The sequence below is a fragment of the Oryctolagus cuniculus genome, chromosome 2, assembly GCF_964237555.1.
Source record: "Oryctolagus cuniculus chromosome 2, mOryCun1.1, whole genome shotgun sequence".
Classification (NCBI taxonomy): Eukaryota; Metazoa; Chordata; class Mammalia; order Lagomorpha; family Leporidae; genus Oryctolagus; species Oryctolagus cuniculus.
The window spans coordinates 89,444,611-89,460,916 of NC_091433.1; the positions used below are offsets into that span (position 1 = coordinate 89,444,611).

The 16,306-nt window shown below is 38.7% G+C and overlaps 2 protein-coding genes across 6 annotated transcripts in view; one reads left to right on the forward strand and one right to left on the reverse strand.

The window, feature by feature from the left end:
• The window catches only part of LOC138843046 (disintegrin and metalloproteinase domain-containing protein 32-like), a 498,529-nt gene that overhangs the window by 263,934 nt on the left and 218,289 nt on the right, over window positions 1-16,306 (forward strand). The gene's annotated exons all lie outside the window — the stretch shown is intronic.
• The window catches only part of LOC127485928 (disintegrin and metalloproteinase domain-containing protein 32), a 156,204-nt gene that overhangs the window by 54,563 nt on the left and 85,335 nt on the right, over window positions 1-16,306 (reverse strand). The gene's annotated exons all lie outside the window — the stretch shown is intronic.

The following is a 16,306-nucleotide window of genomic DNA, read 5'->3' on the forward strand; positions in this document are numbered from 1 at the left end:
ATAGTGAAGAGAAATCAAAATGAAATGAAGAGCTCAATAGATCAAATGACAAACACATTAGAGAGCCATAAAAACAGAATGGGTGAAGCAGAAGAGAGAATATCGGACTTAGAAGGCAGAGCACAGGAAAACATACAGTCAAACCAAAGAAAAGAAGAGGAAATTAGAAATCTAAAAAATATTGTTGGGAATCTACAGGATACTATTAAAAAAACCAACATTCGAGTTCTAGGAGTTCCTGAAGGCATGGAGAGAGAGAAAGGATTGGAAGGCCTTTTTAGTGAGATACTAGCAGAGAACTTTCCAGGTTTGGAGAAGGACAGAGATATCCTAGTACAGGAAGCTCATAGAACCCCCAATAAACATGACCAAAAGAGGTCCTCACCATGACACATGGTAATTAAACTTACCACAGTGAAACATAAAGAAAAGATCCTAAAATGTGCAAGAGAGAAACGTCAGATTACTCTCAGAGGATCTCCAATCAGACTCACAGCAGACTTCTCATCAGAAACACTACAAGCCAGGAGGGAATGGCGAGACATAGCACAGGTGCTAAGAGAGAAAAATTGCCAGCCCAGAATATTATATCCTGCCAAGCTCTCATTTGTGAATGAAGGTGAAATAAAGACCTTTCATAGCAAACAGAAATTGAAAGACTTTGTGGACACTCGTCTGGCCCTGCAAAAGATACTTAAAGATGTGCTACACTCAGAAACACAGAAACACGGCCATCAATATGAAAGAAGGGAAAGGAAGAACACCTACCAGTAAAAGAGCATGGGAAGCTCAAAGCATATACTAGAAAATATTTCCGGGAAAATGGCAGGGCAAAGTCACTACGTATCAATAGTCACATTGAACATTAATGGTCTGAATTCTTCAGTTAAAAGACACCGTTTAGCTGACTGGCTCACAGAACACAACCCAACTATTTGTTGCCTACAAGAAACACATCTCTCTAACAAAGAGGCATGCAGACTGAAAGTGAAAGGTTGGAAAAAGATATTCCATGCCAACAGAAACCAAAAAAAAAAAGCAGGTGTAGCCATATTAATATCAGACAAAATAAACTTTAATACAAAAACTGTTAAGAGAGACAAAGAGGGACACTATATAATGATTAAGGGTTCAATTCAACAGGAAGATGTAACTATTATAAATGTATATGCACCTAATTACAGGGCACCGGTCTATTTAAAAGATATGTTAAGGGACTTAAAGGGAGATTTAGATTCCAATACAATAGTACTGGGGGACTTCAATACTCCACTCTCAGAAATAGACAGATCATCCGGACAGAAGATCAACAAGGAAACAGCAGATTTAATTGACACTATTGCCCAAATGGATCTAACAGATATCTACAGAACTTTCAACCCTACATCTACAGACTTCACATTCTTCTCAGCAGCGCATGGAACCTTCTCTAGGATTGACCACATACTAGGCCATAAAGCAAGTCTCAGCAAATTTAAAAGAATTAGAATCATACCATGCAGCTTCTCAGACCACAGCGGAATGAAGCTGGAAATTAGCAACTCAGGAAACCCCAGAAAGTATGCAAACACATGGAGACTGAACAACATGCTCCTGAATGATCAATCGGTCATTCAAGAAATCAAAAGAGAAATCAAAAACTTTCTGGAAGTAAATGAAGACAACAACACAACATATCAAAACTTATGGGATACAGCAAAAGCAGTATTGAGAGGCAAATTTATAGCAATAGGTGCCTATATCAAGAAATTGGAAAGGTACCAAATAAATGAGCTTTCAGCGCACCTCAAGGACCTAGAAAAACTGCAGCAAACCAAACCCAAATCTAGTAGGAGAAGAGAAATAATTAAAACCAGAGAAGAAATTAACAGGATTGAATCCAAAAAAACATTACAAAAAATCAGCCAAGCGAGAAGCTGGTTTTTTGAAAAAATAAACAAAATTGACACTCCATTGGCCCAACTAACTAAAAAAAGAAGAGAAAAGACCCAAATCAATAAAATCAGAGATGAAAAAGGAAACGTAACAACAGACACCACAGAAATAAAAAGAATCATCAGAAATTACTACAAGGACTTGTATGCCAGCAAACAGGAAAACCTATCAGAAATGGATAGATTCCTGGACACATGCAATCTACCAAAATTGAACCATGAAGACACCGAAAACCTAAATAGACCCATAACTGAAACAGAAATTGAAACAGTAATAAAGGCCCTCCCAACAAAGAAAAGCCCAAGACTAGATGGATTCACTGCTGAATTCTACCAGACATTTAAAGTAGAACTAATCCCATTTCTTCTCAAACTATTCAGAACAATCGAAAAAGAGGGAATCCTCCCAAATTCTTTCTATGAAGCCAGCATCACCTTAATCCCTAAGCCAGAGAAAGATGCAGCACTGAAAGAAAATTACAGACCAATATCCCTGATGAACATAGACGCAAAAATCCTCAATAAAATTCTGGCCAATAGAATACAACAACACATCAGGAAAATCATCCACCCAGACCAAGTGGGATTCATCCCTGGTATGCAGGGATGGTTCAACATTCGCAAATCAATCAATGTGATTCACCACATTAACAGACTGCAGAAGAAAAACCATATGATTATCTCAATAGATGCAGAGAAAGCATTTGATAAAATTCAACACCCTTTCATGATGAAAACTCTAAGCAAATTGGGTATAGAAGGAACATTCCTCAATATAATCAAAGCAATTTATAAAAAACCCACAGCCAGCATCCTATTGAATGGGGAAAAGTTGGAAGCATTTCCACTGAAATCTGGCACCAGGCAGGGATGCCCACTCTCACCACTGCTATTTAACATAGTTCTGGAAGTTTTAGCCAGAGCCATCAGACAAGAAAAAGAAATCAAAGGAATACAAATCAAGAAGGAAGAAGTCAAACTATCCCTCTTTGCAGACGATATGATTCTGTACTTAGAGGATCCAAAGAACTCTACTAAGAGACTATTGGAACTCATAGAGGAGTTTGGCAAAGTGTCAGGATATAAAATCAATGCACAAAAATCAACAGCCTTTGTATACACAAGCAATGCCATGACTGAGAAAGAGCTGCTAAGATCAATCCCATTCACAATAGCTACAAAAACAATCAAATATCTTGGAATAAACTTAACCAAGGACGTTCAAGATCTCTACGATGAAAATTACAAAACCTTAAAGAAAGAAATAGAAGAGGATACCAAGAAATGGAAAAATCTTCCATGCTCATGGATTGGAAGAATCAACATCATCAAAATGTCCATTCTCCCAAAAGCAATTTATAGATTCAATGCAATCCCAATCAAGATACCAAAGACATTCTTCTCAGATCTAGAAAAAATGATGCTGAAATTCATATGGAGGCACAAGAGACCTCGAATAGCTAAAGCAATCTTGTACAACAAAAACAAAGCCGGAGGCATCACAATACCAGACTTCAGGACATACTACAGGGCAGTTGTAATCAAAACAGCATGGTACTGGTACAGAATGATGGATAGACCAATGGAACAGAATTGAAACACCAGAAATCAACCCAAACATCTACAGCCAACTTATATTTGATCAAGGATCTAAAACTAATTCCTGGAGCAAGGACAGTCTATTCAATAAATGGTGCTGGGAAACTGGATTTCCACGTGCAGAAGCATGAAGCAAGACCCCTACCTTACACCTTACACAAAAATCCACTCAACGTGGATTAAAGACCAAAATCTACGTCCTGACACCATTAAGTTATTAGAGAACATTGGAGAAACCCTTCAAGATTTTGGCACAGGCAAAGAATTTCTGGAAAAGACCCGGGAGGCACAGACAGTCAAAGCCAAAATCAACTATTGGGATTGCATCAAATTGAGAAGTTTCTGTACTGCAAAAGAAACAGTCAGGAGAGTGAAGAGACAACCGACAGAATGGAAAAAAAATATTTGCAAACTATGCAACAGATAAAGGGTTAATAACCAGAATCTACAAAGAGATCAAGAAACTCCACAAAAACAAAACCAACAACCCACTTAAGAGATGGGCCAAGGACCTCAATAGACATTTTTCAAAAGAGGGCATCCAAATGGCCAACAGGCACATGAAAAAATGTTAAAGATCACTAGCAATCAGGGAAATGCAAATCAAAACCACAATGAGGTTTCACCTCACCCCGGTTAGAATGGCTCACATACAGAAATCTACCAACAACAGATGCTGGCGAGGATGTGGGGGAAAAGGGACACTAACCCACTGCTGGTGGGAATGCAAACTGGTCAAGCCACTATGGAAGTCAGTCTGGAGATTCCTCAGAAACCTGAAGATAACCCTACCATTCGACCCAGCCATCCCACTCCTTGGAATTTACCCAAAGGAGTTTAAATTGATAAACAAAAAGCGGTGTGCACCCTAATGTTTATTGCAGCACAATTCACAATAGCCAAGACCTGGAACCAACCTAAATGCCCATCAACGGTAGACTGGATAAAGAAATTATGGGATATGTATTCTTTAGAATACTATACCGCAGTAAGAAACAACGAAATCCAGTCATTTGCAACAAAATGGAGGAAGCTGGAACATGTCATGCTGAGTGAAGTAAGCCAGTCCCAAAGGGACAAATACCATATGTTCTCCCTGATCAGTGACAACTGACTGAACACCAAAAAGGAAACCTCCTGAAGTGAAATGGACACTATGAGAAATGGTGACTTGATCAGTATAGCCCTGACTGCTAATGGACAACTTAATACATTATCCCTCATAGTATTTTTTTTTGTCAGTTCTACTTAATATGACTGGTTTAATTCTGTAATTATCACACAGTTATTCTTAAGTGTTGAAATTTAACTAAAATGTGATCCCTGTTAAACATAAGAGTGGGAATAAGAGAGGGAAGAGATGTATAATTTGGGGCATGCTCGGGCTGACTTGCCCCAATTGGTAGAGTTAGAAACATACCAGGGGATTCCAATTCAATCCCATCAAGGTGGCATGTGCCAATGCCATCTCACTACTCCAAGTGATCAATTTCAGTTCACAATTGATCATAATGAAAGGACTAAGAGTCAAAGAGACCACATAAACAAGTCTAGTATCTGCTAACACCAACCGATAGAATAAATAAAGGGGAGAGTGATCCAACATGGGAAGTGAGATACTCAGCAGACTCATAGAATGGCGGATGTCCTAAATAGCACTCTGGCCTCAGAATCAGCCCTAAAGGCACTCGGATCTGGCTGAAAAGCCCATGAGAGTATTTCAGGCATGGAAAGCCAAGACACTCTGGCAAAAAGATCTCTGTGAGTGAGATCCCAGTGGAAAGAACAGGTCTTCAAAGAGGGAGGTGCCTTTCTCTGAAGGGAGGAGAGAACCTCCACTTTGACTATGACCGTGTCTAAACAAGATAAGAGTCGGAGAACTCAGAGGGCTTCCATAGCCTTGGAAACTCATGACTGGAGCATAGGGAGATTACTGATGCCATAAACAGGAGTGTCAATTGGTAAAGTCAACAACAGGAGTCACTGTGCACTTACTCCTCATGTAGGATCTCTGTCCTTAACGTGCTGTACACTGAGGCTTAATGCTATAACGAGCACTCAAACAGTATATTTCACTTTGTGTTTCTATGGGGGTGCAAACGACTGAAATCTTTACTTAATGTACACTAAACTGATCTTCTGTAAAAAAAAAAAAAAAAGAAAGAAAGAAATTATCAATTCCCAACTTGACTCTCACTGGGATTAAACATGACAATAGGTCTGATCTGATTTCATCATCATTTAAAAAAATCATCTATTATTTTTCACTTTATGTTTCTGTGTGGGAGCAAACTGTTGAAATACTTACTTAAGGTATACTAAGCTGATCTTCTGTATATTAAGATAATCGAAAATGAATCTTGATGTGAATGGAAGGGGAGAGGGAGTGGGAAAGGGGAGGGTTGTGGGTGGGAGGGACGGTATGGGGGGGAAGCCATTGTAACACATGAGTCGTACTTTGGAAATTTATATTCATTAAATAAAAGATAAAAAAAATTAGTAGGAGGAAAGAAACAAAAAATAAATAAATAAAATTGAAAACAACCAAAAAGAAGCAACCAATGAAGAATTGCTTTTTGGAAAAAAAAAAAAAAAACTGACCCACCATTTGTGCAAGTAACATAAAGGGAGAAAGCCAAAATTAATAAATGAAAAAGAAACTGTTATATAAAGGACACCACAGAAATTAGAAGAATCATCAAGAAGTACCACAGGGGGCGGAGCCAAGATGGCAGAATAGTGAGGGCACACACCGATAGTCCGGGAAAATTTAGTTTAATAAAAGCGGAGTTATGGTAGCCTCAGAAAAAGGATCAGGAAAAAATTGCAGAGGAAACTCTTCCGGAGCTATTTGCTGTGACTCAAAGGACCTACTGGGAAAGCAGGGTCGCCCACCACGTGGAAGCCGAACCACGGGAGCCGCAGAGTCTGAGCGCCAGTGCAGGAAGGGGAGTCTATGTGACAAAGACACCAGCGGGGAGAGGAGGGATGCCCAGGGCTCCGAGTCCACACATCGGCGCCGGAAGCGGAGGTGAGCTCAGTAACTGGAGACATTGGCAGGGAAATGACGGACAGAATTTTAGAGGGACGCGGGTTTTGAAGCGGGAAAGTCCAACAGACTGACTACAGGGGAGAAGGAAAATAAATAAATAAATAAATAAAAAGGTGGGGGCATACTGGTACAGACAAGTTCCACTCTCCGCCAACCTTGCAAAGGCCAGCAAGAGACAAAGAGCTGGGATATACATAATAAAAGGGGAGAGTTAAGGCTACAATTCAGTAGCCTAGGCAACCCAGTGGGAGTCCGCAGGAGAAACCAAGCCTGCACAAACTCTTCGGGTAGAAGCCAGCGGAAGCTAAATACCATCCATTCTGCTTAGCCTTGCAGTATTACTTACCTCCTGAATAAAAAATAAAATAAAATAAAATAAAATAAAATAAAATAAATGAATAAATAAATAAATAAATAAATAAAGAGAGATTTACCATGCATAACCTGAGGCTGTCACCTTTGCACACCTGTTAACATGAAGAACCAAGCAGAGCTCTCAGGCCACACCCATCTCAAGCCTCCAAGGCTCCTCCAACAGCAGGCAGTCCACTTAACATGGACATAGTATAATAATAATAATAAAAAAAAAACCTCACACTGAGGGAAACAGAATTAACCATGCCAAGCAATAAACACAGAAATCGAGGGAACAAGATAAACGATGACATTATGATGCCTCCAAATAAACAAAACACCCCAAGACAAGATTATGAAGATGATGAGATAGAAGAAATGCAAGATACGGATTTCAAAAAATTTATGATAAGTACATTTAGAAGTTTTCAAAAGCAAATCCTTGAACTACAGAAATCCTTATTGGACAGGATTGAAAATCACTCTCGTGAAAACGAAATTTTAAGGAAGAGTCAAAATGAAACTCAGAAACTAGTAGAACAGGAAAGTGTTATAGTGAAGAGAAATCAAAATGAAATGAAGAGCTCAATAGATCAAATGACAAACACATTAGAGAGCCTTAAAAACAGAATGGGTGAAGCAGAAGAGAGAATATCGGACTTAGAAGATAGAGCACAGGAAAACATACAGTCAAACCAGAGAAAAGAAGAGGAAATTAGAAATCTAAAAAATATTGTTGGGAATCTACAGGATACTATTAAAAAACCCAACATTCGGGTTCTAGGAGTTCCTGAAGGCATGGAGAGAGAGAAAGGATTGGAAGGCCTTTTTAGTGAGATACTAGCAGAGAACTTTCCAGGTTTGGAGAAGGACAGAGAAATCCTAGTACAGGAAGCTCACAGAACCCCTAATAAACAAGACCAAAAGAGATCCTCACCACGACACGTGGTAATTAAACTCACCACAGTGAAACATAAAGAAAAGATCCTAAAATGTGCAAGAGAGAAACGTCAGATTACTCTCAGAGGATCTCCAATCAGACTCACAGCTGACTTCTCATCAGAAACCCTACAAGCTAGGAGGGAATGGCGAGATATAGCCCAGGTACTAAGAGAGAAAAACTGCCAGCCCAGAATATTATATCCTGCAAAGCTATCATTTGTGAATGAAGGTGACATAAAGACTTTTCATAGCAAACAGAAATTGAAAGAATTTGTTGCCACTCACCCAGCCCTGCAAAAGATGCTTAAAGATGTGTTACACACAGAAACACAGAAACACGGTCATCAGTATGAAAGAAGGTAAAGGAAGGAGAACTCACAGCAAAAGATCACAGGGAATTCAAAGCATATATTAGAACTTATCTTTGGCAAATGGCAGGGCAAAGTTACCACTTATCATTAGTCACATTGAACGTGAATGGCCTGAACTGTCCAGTTAAAAGACACCGATTGGCTGATTGGGTTAAGGAACAAAACCCATCTATTTGCTGCTTACAAGAAACACATCTTTCCAACAAAGATCCATACAGACTGAAAGTGAAAGGCTGGAAAAAGATATACCATGTCAACAGAAATGAAAAAAGAGCGGGCATAGCCATCTTAATATCAGACAACATAAACTTTACCACAAAAACTGTTAAGAGAGACAAAGAGGGACACTATATAATGATTAAGGGATCAATACAACAAGAAGATATAACGATTATCAATGTATATGCACCTAACTACAGGGCACCGGTTTATCTAAAAGATTTGTTAAGGGACTTAAAGGGAGACTTAGACCCCAATACAATAGTACAGGGGGACTTCAATACTCCACTCTCAGAAATAGACAGATCAACAGGACAGAAGATCAACAAGGAGACAGTAGATATAAACGACACTATAGCCCAAATGGATCTAACAGATATATACAGAACTTTCAATCCTACAGCTAAAGATTTTACATTCTTCTTAGCAGTACATGGAACCTTCTCTAGGATTGACCACATACTAGGCCATAAAGCAAGTCTCAGCAAAATCAAAAGAATTAGAATCATACCATGCAGCTTCTCAGACCATAAAGGAATGAAGTTGGAAATTAGCAACTCAGGAATCCCTAGAGCATACACAAACACATGGAGATTGAACAACATGCTCCTGAATGAACAATCGGTCATAGAAGAAATTAAAAGAGAAATCAAAAATTTTCTGGAAGTAAATGAGGATAACAGCACAACATACCAAAACTTATGGGACGCAGCAAAAGCAGTGTTAAGAGGGAAGTTTATATCAATAGGTGCCTACATCAATAAATTGAAAAGGCACCAAATAGATGAGCTTTCAATTCACCTCAAGGATCTAGAAAACCTACAGCAAACCAGACCCAAATCTAGTAGGAGAAGAGAAATAATTAAAATCAGAGAAGAAATCAACAGGATTGAATCCAAAAAAACATTACAAAAAATCAGCCAAACGAGGAGCTGGTTTTTTGAAAAAATAAGCAAAATTGACACCCCATTGGCCCAATTCACTAAAAAAAGAAGAGAAAAGACCCAAATCAATAAAATCAGAGATGAAAAAGGAAACGTAACAACAGACACCACAGAAATAAAAAGAATCATCAGAAATTACTACAAGGACTTGTGTGCCAGCAAACAGGGAAACCTATCAGAAATGGATACATTCCTGGACACATGCAACCTACCTAAATTGAACCAGGAATACATAGAAAACCTAAATAGACCCATAACTGAGACAGAAATTGAAACCGTAATAAAGGCAGTCCCAACAAAGAGAAGTCCAGGACCAGATGGATTCACTGCTGAATTCTACCAGACATTTAAAGAAGAACTAACTCCAATTCTTCTCAAACTATTCAGAACAATCGAAAAAGAGGGAATCCTCCCAAATTCTTTCTATGAAGCCAGCATCACATTAATCCCTAAGCCAGAGAAAGATGCAGCACTGAAAGAAAATTATAGACCAATATCCCTCATGAACATAGACACAAAAATCCTCAATAAAATTCTCACAAGAATACAACAACACATCAGGAAAATCATCCACCCAGACCAAGTGGGATTTATCCCTGGTATGCAGGTATGGTTCAACATTTGTAAAACAATCAATGTGATTCACCACATTAACAGACTGCAAAAGAAAAACCATATGATTATCTCAATAGATGCAGAGAAAGCATTTGATAAAATACAACACCCTTTCATGATGAAAACTCTAAGCAAATTGGGTATAGAAGGAACATTCCTCAATATAATCAAAGCAATTTATGAAAAGCCCACAGCCAGCATCCTATTGAATGGGGAAAAGTTGGAAGCATTTCCAGGCAGGGATGCCCACTCTCACCACTGCTATTTAACATAGTTCTAGAAGTTTTAGCCAGAGCCATCAGACAAGAAAAAGAAATTAAAGTAATACAAAATGAGAAGGAAGAAGTCAAACTATCCCTCTTTGCAGATAATATGGTTCTGTACTTAGAGGATCCAAAGAACTCTACTAAGAGACTATTGGAACTCATAGAAGATTTTGGCAAAGTGGCAGGATATAAAATCAATGCACAAAAATCAACAGCCTTTGTATACACAGACAATGCCATGGCTGAGGAAGAACTTCAAAGATCAATCCCATTCACAATAGCTACAAAAACAATCAAATACCTTGGAATAAACTTAACCAAGGACGTTCAAGATCTCTACGATGAAAATTACAAAACCTTAAAGAAAGAAAGAGAAGAGGATACCAAGAAATGGAAAAATCTTCCATGCTCATGGATTGGAAGAATCAACATCATCAAAATCTCCATTCTCCCAAAATCAATTTATAGATTTAATGCAATACCAATCAAGATACCAAAGACATTCTTCTCAGATCTAGAAAAAATGATGCTGAAATTCATATGGAGGCACAAGAGACCTCGAATAGCTAAAGCAATCTTGTACAACAAAAACAAAGCCGGAGGCATCACAAGACCAGATTTCAGGACATACTATAGGGCAGTTGTGATCAAAACAGCATGGTACTGGTACAGAATGATGGATAGACCAATGGAACAGAATTGAAACACCAGAAATCAACCCAAACATCTATAGCCAACTAACATTTGACCAAGGATCTAAAACTAATTCCTGGAGCAAGGACAGTCTATTCAATAAATGGTGCTGGGAAAACTGGATATCCACGTGCAGAAGCATGAAACAAGACCCCTACCTTACACCTTACACAAAAATCCACTCAACATGGATTAAAGACCTAAATCTACGACCTGACACCATCAAGTGTTTAGAGAACATTGAAGAAACCCTTCAAGATATTGGCACAGGCAAAGAATTTCTGGAAAAGACCCGGGAGGCACAGGCAGTCAAAGCCAAAATCAACTATTGGGATTGCATCAAATTGGGAAGTTTCTGTACTGCAAAAGAAACAGTCAGGAGAGTGAAGAGACAAACGACAGAATGGAAAAAAAATATTTGCAAACTATGCAACAGATAAAGGATTAATAACCAGAATCTACAAAGAGATCAAGAAACTCCACAAAAACAAAACCAACAACCCACTTAAGAGATGGGCCAAGGACCTCAATAGACATTTTTCAAAAGAGGAAATCCAAATGGCCAACAGGCACATGAAAAAATGTTCAAGATCACTAGCAATCAGGGAAATGCAAATCAAAAGCACAATGAGGTTCCACCTCACCCCTGTTAGAATGGCTCACATACAGAAATCTACCAACAACAGATGCTGGCGAGGATGTGGGGGAAAAGGGACACTAACCCACTGCTGGTGGGAATGCAAACTGGTCAAGCCTCTATGGAAGTCAGTCTGGAGATTTATCAGAAACCTGAATATAACCCTATCTTTCGACCCAGCCATCCCACTCCTTGGGATTTACCCAAAGGAATTTAAATTGGCAAACAAAAAAGCCGTCTGCACCGTAATGTTTACTGCAGCATAAATCACAATAGCCAAGAACTGGAACCAACCTAAATGCCCATCAGCGGTAGACTGGATAAAGAAATTATGGGATATGTACTCTTTAGAATACTATACCGCAGTAACAAACAACGAAATCCAGTCATTTGCGACAAAATGGAGGAATCTGGAACACATCATGCTGAGTGAAATAAGCCAGTCCCAAAGGGACAAATACCATATGTTCTCCCTGATTGGTGACAACTGACTGAACACCAAATAGGAAACCTGTTGAAGTGAAATGGACACTATGAGAAACGATGACTTGATCAGCATAGCCCTGACTGTTAATGAACAACTTAATACATTATCCCTCTTAGTAGTTTTTTTTTGTCTGTTCTACTTAATATGACTGGTTTAATTCTGTAATTAATACACAGTTATTCTTAAGTGTTGAAATTTAACTGAAATGTGATCCCTGTTAAACATAAGAGTGGGAATAAGAGAGGGAAGAGATGTACAATTTGGGACATGCTGAAGCTGACTTGCCCGAAATGGTAGAGTTAGAAACATACCAGGGGATTCCAATTCGATCCCATCAAGGTGGCATGTACCAATGCCATCTCACTAGTCCAAGTGATCAATTTCAGTTCACAATTGATCATAATGAAAGGACTAAGAGTCAAAGGGAGCACATAAACAAGTCTAGTACCTGCTAATACTAACCGATAGAATAAATAAAGGGGAGAGGGATCCAACATGGGAAGCGAGATACTCAGCAGACTCATAGAATGGCGGATGTCCTAAATAGCACTCTGGCCTCAGAATCAGCCCTAAAGGCATTCGGATCTGGCTGAAAAGCCCATAAGAGTATTTCAGGCATGGAAAGCCAAGACACTCTGGCAAAAAAAAAAAAACAAAATGACCTAAATGAAAGATCTCTGTGAGTGAGATCCCAGTGGAAAGAACAGGTCTTCAAAGAAGGAGGTATCTTTCTCTGAAGGGAGGAGAGATCCTCCACTTTGAATATGACCTTGTCTAAACAAGATAAGATTTAGAGAACTCAAGGGGCTTCCATAGCCTTGGAAACACATGACTGGAGCATAGGGAGATTACTGATGCCATAAACAGGAGTGTCAATTTGTAAAGTCAACAACAGGAGTCACTGTGCACTAACTCCTCATGTAGCATGTCTGTCCTTAATGTGCTGTACATTGAGATTTAATGCTATAACGAGCACTCAAACAGTATGTTTCAGTTTGTGTTTCTATGGGGGTGCAAACTGTTGAAATCTTTACTTAATGTATACTAAACTGATCTTCTGTAAAAAAAAAAGAAATTATCAATTCCCCACTTGACTCTCACTGGGATTAAACATGACAATAGGTCTGATCTGATTTCATCATCATTTAAAAAATCATCTATTAGTTTTCACTTTATGTTTCTGTGTGGGAGCAAACTTGAAATCTTTACTTAATGTATAGTAAGCTGATCTTCTGTATATTAAGAGAATCGAAAATGAAAAAAAAAATGACGCTAAATTCATATGGAATCACAAGAGACCCTGAATATCCAAAGCAATGATAAACAATAAAAATGAAGTTTGAGGCACCACAATACGTTATTTCAAGACATAGTACAGGGAAGTTATAATCAAAGCAGCTTGGTACTGGCACAATAGACATGTCGACCAATAGAACAGACTGCATAACAGAAATTAATGCACGCATCTGCAACCAACGAATTTAAACAAATGAGCTAAAATCACTCCCTTAGTGTGCTGTACATTGATATTTAATGCTATAACTAGTACTCAAACAGTATTTTTCACTTTATGTTTATGTTTGGGAGCAAACTGTTGAAATCTTTACTTAATATATGCTAAACTGGTCTTCTGTATATAAAGAGAATCGAAAATGAATCTTGATGTGAATGGAAGGGGAGAGGGAGTGGATAAGGGAAGGGTTGCGGGTTGGAGGGACATTATGGGGGGGAAGCCATTGTAATCCATAAGCTGTACTTTCGAAATTTATATTCATTAAATAAAAGTTAAAGAAAATAAATAAATAAATAAAAATAAAATAAAATCACTCCCTGGGGAAAGGACAGTCTATTCAACAAATGGTGTTGGTAAAACTGTATCTATGCATTCAGTAGTAGGAAATAAGACCCTTACCTTATACCATATAAAAAATCAACTCACAATGGATAAGGAATCTAAATCTAAGACATAAAGCCATCAAATTACTAGAGGAAAACATAAGAGAAAGTTTGCAAGATATTGGCAAAGGAAAAGACTTCTTGGATAAGACCCCAAAAGCACAAGTAATAAAGACAAAACTAGAGAAATGGGATTACATCAAAGGAAACACACAAAGGAGTAACCACCATAGAATGGAAGAAAATATTTGCAAATTTTATATCTGATAAAGGATTAATGTCTAGGATATATAAGGAGCTGAAGAAAATCAACAACAAAATAGGCAACAAAACTGATTCAACTGGAGATCATTATGCTCAGTTAAATACGCCAATCTCAAAAAGACAAATATCAAAGTACAAAAAGATGTAAAGTATAGGAGCAAAATGGAAATTCTGAGACTAGATTGTTGTTTATAGCCCTTATTGAATTATTTATTTAGTAGAGAATTAAGCTTGTGATTAAATAGAAAATTGAAATATGTAATTATAAAAATTAATAGAAAAATAAAGTAAAAAGAAGAGAGAAGGAATGAGTCTACAATGAGTAGTATTATTATGCTCTTAAAAGTACATATATGAGACACAAAGATAGAAGATGGCGGAATAGGAAGGGAGCACACTGATAGTCCGGGGAGAGACAGTTTAATAAAAGTGGAGATACTGCAGGTTCAAGGAAGAGTAGGGGAGGAAACAGCAGAAGAAACTCTTCCGGAACACATGATTCACAGTGGACTTGTGTGGAGAGTGTGGGAGCCTACAGTTCGGGACACCAGTGGCAGACTCAACACACCAGCGCTGGAACGCAAGGTGAGCCAAACCTCAATAGCCCGAGACACCAGCAGGCAAGCGGAGAGAGGAGACTAGAGGGAACGACCCCCGGGGGGAAAAGTTCACCAGGCTAACTGGAAGAGAGAGAGAGAGAGAAAAAAAAAGGTGACTGGTACGGACACGGGTTTCTCTCTCTCTGCTCACCTCTCAAGGGTGAGCAAGACAAAGAGCAGGCGCCATCTTGGACAACGTCATAAGCAGAGCGACCTCAGGTCTGCACCGGCCCTGAGCCTAGCAGAAAAACCTGACTCTGGGCGGGGCGAATTAACAGGAGATTAGGACCCAGTAAATTTGTGGTGCTACTGAACTGAGACTGTGAAAAAAGAGACGGTGGGGGAGAGAACTCACGGAATTCACGTGAGTACTCTCCAGAGATGCTACAATTCCGTAACTTTGGCAACCCAGTGGGAGACTGAAGGAGAATTTGAGCCCACTCTGAGGGCAGAACAGATTCCCTGTGTGGTCCTTGGGAAAGAGCTTCTGATCTCTGGCTCCTGTGGGTATATCATTTGCCTGCTAACTACCTCCGACTTCCTTCAGCTGTGCAGAATTACTTCCCTTTTGAATCAAAAAAAGAAAGAAAGAAAGAGAGAGAGAGAGATCTACCACGCCTAACCTGGGAGTGTCACCTTTGGCACACCAAACAGAGCTCTCAGGCCACACCCATCTCAAGCCGCTAAGGCTCCATCAAAAACAGATAGTCCACTTAATCTAGAGTCATAGTATAACAAGAAAAAGCACCACAGTGAAGAAACCAAATATCTCCAATATGCCAAATAAGAAACACAAAAACCGAGATAATAGAAACAAGGAAGTCACCATGAAGCCCCCAAATGAAATAGACTCCCCAATTCAAGATTATGAAGATGATGAGATAGAAGAAATGCAAGAAGCAGATCTCAAAAAATTGATAAGAACATTAAGAAGTTCTCAAAAACAAATTCTTGAACCACAGAAATCCTTAATGGACAAGATAGAAAATCTCTCTCGTGAAAATGAAATATTAAGGAGGAATCAAAATGAAACGAAACAACTAGTACAACAGGAAACTGTGATAGTGACGAGAAATCATAATGAAGTGAAGAATTCAATAGATCAAATGAAAAACACAATAGAGAGCCTTACAAACAGAATGGGTGAAGCAGAAGAGAGAATTTCGGACTTAGAAGACAGAGAACAGGAAAGGATACAGTCAGAGCAAAGAAAAGAAGAGGAAATTAGAAATCTAAAACATATTGTCAGGAATCTTCAGGATACTATTAAAAAACCCAACATTCGGGTTCTAGGAGTTCCTGAAGGCATGGAGAGGGAGAAAGGATTAGAAGGCCTTTTTAGTGAGATATTAGCAGAAAATTTCCCAGGCTTGGAGAAGGACAGAGAAATCCTAGTACAGGAAGCTCACAGAACCCCTAATAAACAAGACCAAA